Consider the following 8,971-nt stretch of genomic DNA (forward strand, 5'->3'; position numbering starts at 1 on the left):
TTTCCCAGAAATCCCATTCTCCCAATCTCGCTGCACTCCGGGGGAATAAAACACATCTTCTCAAAACTGACCCTCAAGTCAGTCACCTGCATCTGGAAGGCACTTTATAAACAAAACGACAATAATTAACACAAAAGCAACACATTGAAAAAAAATCACAACATATACAACTACAATACTTGTGAAAACTTGAAGGAATCAAAAAGCTACAAACGGAGCAATGAGTCCTGGTACTTTAGCAAGCGTCACCGCTTCTGTTCGTTCAGTGCCCAGGAAAGTGCCTCTCATCCTGGGTGTCTGAAACCAGGAGGAGGGTTTCTCTCTCTTGATCCCTGGCTTAAGATCCCTGGCTTCATTTCAGATGTTTTGTACTGTGATGCCCACCCATCGGTCCTCATTCGTACAACTCTTTCCCAGTAGCTGCTGGTGAATCCGCACATCCTAGTTCAGCCTTGGTCATCTGAGGGACTGTTTGCACTGTGTAACAATTTGTTTTGGATTTTGCCATGTTGTGGGATTATGATTCTGAGCAGTCTGTTACGTGTGTGTGTGTGTTCATGTTTTTCTATCTCGGTGGGGACTTCAACCTGAACTCATGGGGACTTGTTCAGGACCCCATGAGGAAACAAGCTTATAAATCATACAGAATGATGTTTTTTTGAACATGTAAAAATGCAGAAAGTTTTGTGTGATGGGTGGGTTTAGGGGTAGGGTTAGTGTAAGGGGACAGAATATACAGTTTGTACAGTATAAAAACCATTACGTCTATGGAGAGTCCCCACAAAGATAGTGAACCAGACGTGTGTGTGCGCGTGTGCATTTAGACGGTAAATGCAGGCAGCTGCTCTGAAGTGACTTTGCTTTTCATCCAGAAATAGTTGCAGTCTTGTTACCAAGAGATGTAACAGTTGTCCTATTGAAATCTCTTCCAGTAACAGAAAAAGGGCAGAATTGCAAGGCTGAGATGCTGCTTTTGTCTCCCTTGCATTCTTATATAACACAGTTGTTACCTAACTTCCAATGTAGGTAATGGCCTTACATAGATTTTTTCCCTTTAGTTTAGTTGAATCCATGATTTGACTCCATCTTTTTTTCTCCTAAATAGATGTTGCAACTTGGTCCCTGGTCTTTTATTAGAAGTTGGATGACGTGGCATTTCATTTTATCATTACGTTGAGGTGTTAAAGGGTTAGTTCACCCAAAAATGAAATTTCTTCCATTAATGACTCACCCCAATGTTGTTCCACACCCGTAAGACCTCCGTTCATCCTCGGAACACAGTTTAAGATATTTTAGATTTAGTCCGAGGGCTTTCAGTCCTTTGAATGTAAGTGTATGCACACTTTGCTGTCCACGTCCAGAAAGGTAATGAAAACATCATCAAAGTAGTCCATATGTGACATCATTTGGTTAGTTAGACTCTTTTGAAGCGTCGACCATACATTTTGGTCCAAAAATAACAAAAACTAAGACTTTATTAAGCATTGTCTTCTCTTCCGGCTTTGTCTGAATCCGCGTTCACGACGCCACAGTGACGCTGCTGACGTAAGACGCTGTGATGTGTTATCTGGTTATCTTTGGCGATTAGGGCATCCGGGACATGCACACTTACGCACCATTTTTAAAAAAATATAGCAATACAAACAATGTAGAACAGCTTCTTTACAGCGTGCGTCTCCCTCAGACTACAAACGAAACTCTGTCGCACCAGATAACACGTCGCAGCGTCACTGTGGCGTCGAGTCTAACTAACCAAATGATGTCACATATGGACTACTTTGATGATGTTTTCATTACCTTTCTGGACGTGGAGAGCAAAGTGTGCATACACTTACATTCAAAGGACTGAAAGCCCTCGGACTAAATCTAAAATATCTTAAACTGTGTTCCGAGGATGAACGGAGGTCTTACGGGTGTGGAACAACATTGGGGTGAGTCATTAATGGAAGAAATTTCCTTTTTGGGTGAACTAACCCTTTAAAGGGATAGTTCACCTGCAAATTCTGTCATCATTTACTCCCCCTTAAAGGTTCAGTGTGTAATATTTATGAGGATCTATTGACAGAAATGCAATATAATATAGATAACTATGTTTTCAGTGGTGTATAAAGACCTTACATAATGAACTGTTATGTTTTTATTACCTTAGAATGAGCCTTTTTTATCTCCATACACCGAGGGTGAAGTGAAGTCGCCATTTTGTGCCGTCATGTTTCTACAGTTGCCCTAAACAGACAAACTTCTATAAAGAGCGCTAGCTACTCTCTGCTGTCTCAGACGACGACATCTTTGTCTTGTGTAGGCCACCGTAGCTTCTCTACGTGCTCCAAAAGGAGCGGTGGGCGGTTGCAAGTCACAACCTCACCGCTAGATGCCGCAAAAATGTACACAGTGCACCTTTTAGTCGTTCCAAACTTTTATAAATGTCTTTGTCCTGCTGAACACAAAAGAAGATATTTTGAAGAATGTTGGGAACCAAACCCTATTGACTACCATAGTTGGAAAAAAATACTATAGCTGCGTTTCCACGTTTCAGGGACTTTGGGGTGGTACTCGTGTGTTTTGACCACAGGGACAAGGGTCTAAATGAAGTTCCGGGTAACAATTTCCCCCTCAGAAAGTCCCTGCTCGCGAGGTAGTACTTTTTCAAAGTTTGGGAACTTTTGGGGGTGGGACTTGGGCACTGAACATGCTGATTGGTTGAGTTCACGCTGCATTTTGATTGGTTGACTCCAGTCCACGCAACATTTTATTTCAACCACCATTTTTAAAAGTCTGTTGCGTGTGTGCGGTAAGAGTTGTTTGCTATCCGAATCAACAATGGAGTTTAAAAAATACGACTGAGGGACAGACGACGAGGTTCAGGCTTTATTAAGCTTATATGAGGAGGAGAAAATCGCTTTCAGTCAAACGTCACCGGACTAATCGGCATGGTACTTTAGGCACAGGCCTAGGGGGGAAAATTTAGGTGGAAACGGGGCTAATGGTAGTCAATGGGGCCCGGGATCTGCTTGGTTACCAACATTCTTCCAAATATCTTCCTTTGTGTTCAGCTGAACAAAGACATTTATGCAGGTTTGGAACGCCTTGAGAGTGAGTAAACAATGACAGATTTTTCAAAAATGTTGGCTGAGCTATCCCTTTAACACATGAAAGTCTTGGACACAGATATGAAAAGTTTTCATCAAAGTATCTGATAGGACGTTACGATAAGAACATGCGCACAATTATTTCAACTTTGTGTTGAGCGGCATTTATCTGAGAGTGCTTTTACTATATAATATACATAGAAGAGCATCTGTCTTCGAATAAATGGGGAAGACAGTAGGGAAATGTACTGATAATCCAGATTTTTGGGATTTAATTTAGTATATAAATGGGAGAGTGACTTCGAACAGTCACCGAAGGGAAACAAAGTGCAATACAGGGACAAGATGAACATTCCACGCTCGTTTTACGCTACGCATTTTTTTAAAATGAAGCTCTCAGAAACCCTAACAACTGATCGGTACTCCCGTTTCTTCATTGTGTAGCTTTTTAATGTTTTTGTTTGATTATTAGATGAATGATTTATTGTCATTTACCGTTTTATTCTCCGTCGAGAACTGAAACATGATTTATTTGTCTTTTTTCTGTCCGTTCACAGCTCCTTCAATGTAAAAGTAGGTGTTTTCTAGATTCATCCATTGCTCTAGAGCCCATTTAAGTCTGTGGTACTTGTATTTTCACACTCCTCGAAGATCATTATAATATGTAATTATATGTTAATGCCACACCACATGCAATATAGATGTATGAACACTGTGTACCAACACAATATGAGATTGACTATGCAGTGTTTGTGCTTGCCCTGTTGTTTCCTGAGGCTCGACGGATGCTGTGATTTATTCGGACGGGTGATTTTTCATACGCAGTTCCCCAATAACACTAGCAGAGGAGCATGTGTGGTACTAAGACCATGTTTCTTGTCCCATGCCTGTTCTTTTGATTCCTAAGTGATCAAAATGAACAGAAATGTGCCAAAATTGTGGTGGGACACTCTCACAGTCCTTCAAACTGGATAACGAAACTGTACATAAATATTATGTAGACATTATATTTTTAAAACACTAAATGATTCTATTAAAAAGGACCTATTATTCGCATGGGAAAGTCATGGTTGCAAATGAAGACATTTCGAGCTGATGAGTGTTTGTTGGAGATTTTATGATTTCAATCAGGTCCCTTATGGAGACCTGGGTCATTTTGAACTTACTAGAGTAGCCTAAACTAAAAGTACTGTAACTTCTTACTACTGTGGATCGAATCCCCCTACACACACACACACACATATGTTGAGAACCTATTAGACTGTCACTTTTCACAGTTACACACCTTGTATGCAAAAACACACCCGTCTGTTTTGCCCTCTTTTAATGTGTGTATTTTTGTTTAGGTCCACAAAAGAAATGTAAAATGTGTGTTTGTGTGTCTGAGAGAGAAATACCAGGACTCAAACTCTAATGGAAAGTGTGATAACTGTAAGTGCACTTTATCATAGCAGAACCAAAAAGGTTTCTCGTAGGAACTGGAATCCTGACTGAGATTCTTTTGGTTTATTTTTCCTTTCCTCAATAAATGAAACACAACTTTACCAGCTGTGGCTCAGCAGTGATTTTTAATGGCTTGTTGTTTGTTCTCTTATTCTTCTGGGTTTTTTTGTGGCTGACACACATCTTTTGATGGCAATTTTGTACAGGAACAAGGAACAAAAGGCTTTGGTAAGAGAGCAGGGCGAGGGTGTGAAAAGGGAGAAGAATAGATTCATTGAGTGATCGAAATGACGAGAAATGAAAATCCTGTTTACAGAAAGTCATTTATGTGCCTAAAATGCTGATGCATCAACAGCAACAAACATTTTTAGTGTGTGTGTGTGAACGCAAGGGACATGTGTGACGTCTTTACACACATGAAATGAAAGAACACCTGCGACAGAGTGAGTCAGGAGGTTCTTATAAAAAAAATCAATGTCTTTTGTTTTTTGTGTGTGTGCGCGCGTGTGTGTGTGTGTGTGTGTGTGTGTGTGTGTGTGTGTGTGTGTGTGTGTGAGAGGCACCTTAACTGATGTGTGAGCATGTATGTATGTACGTCACATGCTGATCAGGATAAAGAAGAGTGAAGTGCGTGTGTGAGAGAGAGAGAGAGAGAGAGAGAGAGAGAGAGAGAGAGCGCGAGCGCCTTGATGGATACTTCCGCTTGGTTGTGGACCATAACCTGGTTTAATCAAGCAACACTTTCATATCCTGTGTGATGGAGGGATGTGCTTTTGTTCTCCAGCTCTTTCTTCTCTTTTTTTCATCTGCCACTCTCCACAGCAAGAAGAATAATTGTAGCGCTCAATAAATGTAACTTCGCCTAAAAAAAGGAAAAAAGATTGTGACCGCTTACAGTGACTGCACTGAATATGTACAGTACATGAACTATTCAATCCTCCCAAAATAATGGACAGAGGGTTTAAAGGGTTAACGTTAGTTCACCCAAAAATGAAAATTCTGTAATTAATTGCTCACCTTTATGTCGTTCCAAACCCATAAGATCTTCGTTCATCTTCGGAACACAAGTGAAGATATTTTGGATGAAATCCGAGAGCTCTCAGACCCCTCCATAGACAGCAATAAAATTAACACTTTCATGGTCAAGAAAGGTAGTAAAGACATCGTAGGAGACTGACACAGGCCAGACGAAATTGTTGAATAAAGTTGTTATTTTTGTTTGTTCTCGATCATGTCTAGCTCACTCAAAGCCAATCTTAATTAATGAACTAGATCTGCCAAGTGTTTGAAGATGTGTTGTATGTTTGGACTATATAACTAACATAAATATCCTTTTTCACATTATAGAGGGTTTTCATTTAAAGTGAAATAGGAAGTTGAATTTTAAAGTGAAAATAGGAAAAATATCAAAACTCTTTGGTCATTTTTGAGCGAGATGCTAACGGTCTAATCAGATTCAATGATCTATGCTAAGCTATGCTAAAAGTCCTACCGACAGACCCAGAGATCGGATGAATGTATTCGAAAACTGTAAAACTCAACTGTTTAACTCTAGGGGAGGTGGAAAATTAGCATATTTTCAAAAACAAAAAAATAGTTCCTTTAAATGGTAAATGTACTGCATTTATATGGCGCTTTCAAAAGACCCATGGCCATGCAAGGTGCCATCCAGCTCGTCGTGAGTAGCTGGGGTTAGGTGTCTTGCTCATGGACACTTCGACACTTGGTCAGGTGGAACCGGGGATTGAACCACCAACCTTTGTAGACAACCTACATCAGTGTTACTCATTGCGCGGCTCGCACCAGCTAAATCTGCGGCTCGCATAACAGTACATAATACGTGAAATGATCATGCAGTCAATAGCCTACATATATTTCATAAAAACAAGCAGGGCTATAACATAACCCATTAAAAGCTCTGTTACAAATAATTAATAAAAAAATACCCAAAAACAGCGGCATTACAAGATGGAAATACAGACTAGAAAGGATATCTGCCCTTACGCCCATGACTCACTGAGTTGTCAGTTTTGGCTGTTTTTCCAGCTTTTAACGGCGAATGTACTCTTATAGATCCAACACAATTTATATTTATCGTGCAATTTATACGCCAAAATGACTTTTTACGTGCATATGATACGCATTGTCAACTAGGTTGAGTGGTGTGGGTTATAGTGGTGTCAACAATAATCGATTCGGCAATGCATCGCAATGCGGGGCATGTACGATTCAGCATCGATGCGGCAAAGTGCCATAATCAATAATGTCACCGTTTATTTTCTGGCCTTGAGTTGGACAATAAAGTTGTGAAGTTTCAATTACTTCCGGGGTCATTACGTGACAGCATCATGAGCACAGACAGCGCGCCAGAATCCAGTTCTCTTTCGCTCTTGAACACACTATACACACAGCATTATGCCTAAATGTCCGTTTTGTCGAGTATCCTCAGAAGAACAGTTTTAAATGTGTTAAATAGCGTCTTAAATGAACTTAAAGAGTTGTGAGGTAATGGGACGCGTGCGATAGCGCGCCAGATCCGCGTCATGTTTGGCAGGGGCGGATCTTAAAGTCACGGCAGCACTAACTACTAATGAAGTTTGAAGCCTAATAAATGTTAAAAAGCCTTCAATTCCACTGTAATGTTGAATGGCTATAATTAATGTTTAAAATGGGGGAGGGTCTATTTCATAGAGACAGTATCAGTAGGCCTATTAGTATCAGTGATACTGGCCTTAATTCATAAAAAGATGCCCTTGAACAAATATTTAAAATTGTCTTTGTTTTTTCTACATTAATTTGGTGATTTACTGTGAAATTATAACATTATAAAACATATTAAAAACGTGTGTTAAACAGAAAAATGTGTGAATAATCTAGTTTAAAACAGCACTAAAAGAAGTTTACATTAAAAATATATTATGACTATCTACCTTTTGTATTTATTGCATAGCATATTGTATGATCAGGGATGACAGACTGATAAGTCGACATGGTATTTATGACTGGATGTAACTTTTGAAACTTTGTGGTAAAAGTGGCTCTCCTACTGATTTTGTCCTATCGGTGTGTCTCTCCTGAAAAAAAAATAGCGAAGACCGCTGACCTATGAACCACTGAGCCACTGCCGCTTTAAACATCTGGTTCTTATCAGAGAAGGATTTGGTGTACTTGTACATTGTTCAATTAAACTATACTTAAACTAAAGAGATTTAACTTAACTACAGTGGTGGGGTAAGTTCAAATACTGGCTCAATTTACCCCGCATCATTTGGCTCACTTTGCCCCATAGCCAGTGTTGCCAAGTCCATGGGTTACCCGCGGAACTGGGCTACTTTAACACTGTTGCCACGGGCTGTTTGTCAGGTCCGCGATTTGAAGCGACCCCAATTATGTGATATTTAGCTCCGGGAATGCAAATTTTAGTAGGGAACCCTGCCAAAAAACACATATTTTACCCCCCAAACGTGGGTTTTTATTGGGGAACCTCCCCTGAAACGGCTTGTTTTGGCCTAGTTTTGAGTAGCAATTGAGCAGGTTTTGTTGTGAAAACATGGCAACCCTGCCCATAGCTGCCATTTTGGACAAAACTAGCTAGCTTACCAATTCAGGCTAATATTTAGCTAAAGGATAAGCATGGTTTTATACATTGCTAAATCACCAATATAGAGCCTTCCACTCCTCCCATGTGTTTCTCCTTTTCACAGAAATGATGGGTGGTTCCAAAATATATGGTCACATGACTATAAAAGTGTACGGTTGCCAAGATTAAGCAGGTGGGTCAACTTAACCCCTGGCTCATCTTACCCCACTTTCCCCTGCAGTTAAATTATACATGTAATTTCTGCAAACATTTCCTGGAAGGAGAAAAAAAAATTTTCGCAAAAATTGTTGCAATTATCCCAGCTTGGTCCTCTTTTAGTGTCTTGTTTTTTCTTTACTTTTCTGTGCTCATTCATGATTTCGTTCCATCCACAGATGCTCTTGCTTTATTCATGTCTCATTAAGACACTCATACAAATGCAGATAGGCTTCCTGTTGGCAGAGGAAATGTCTCTTCATTGATCAGAATTGAGCTGATGGTACCCCTCAGACCTTTAGCCTACTGGCTAATTAAGAAAAGGATGAAAAATATTTTCGTGCACTAAAGGCAGTTTCTCGGAAAATAAACATGATTCCTTCCCAGCAGGAGGTCGCGTGTCGTCCTGGAAAGTGAGTTTTTGCATCTGTGACACTTTTAGCCAGTGATGTCTCTCCAGTTGTGTGTGATTAATTTTGCTCTTAGTAATCACACTGCTGCAATCGACCTCATTTCAATAATCTTCATTTGAAACTTAGACCAATCAAAGTACCAAAAGAATCATTTTAGAAGCATGCATCGTTAAGCAAGTAATACGTTTGATTATTACAAGGAAATTGAGTTTGATAATAAGAAAATTCCT

At 39.9% G+C, this 8,971-nt stretch overlaps 1 protein-coding gene across 2 annotated transcripts in view; it reads left to right on the forward strand.

Annotated features, from left to right (window-relative positions):
• The window catches only part of usp46 (ubiquitin specific peptidase 46), a 35,571-nt gene extending 30,940 nt beyond the window's left edge, over nt 1-4,631 (forward strand). For both annotated transcript variants that reach the window (XM_079830330.1, XM_079830331.1), the window contains one exon: nt 1-4,631. This exon is cut by the window's left edge and continues 293 nt beyond it. The gene's annotated coding sequence lies outside the window, so the exon portion shown is untranslated.
• The last annotated feature ends 4,340 nt before the right edge of the window (nt 4,632-8,971 follow it).

This window comes from Gobio gobio (assembly GCF_949357685.1).
Source record: "Gobio gobio genome assembly, chromosome: 12".
NCBI classification, from domain to species: domain Eukaryota; kingdom Metazoa; phylum Chordata; class Actinopteri; order Cypriniformes; family Gobionidae; genus Gobio; species Gobio gobio.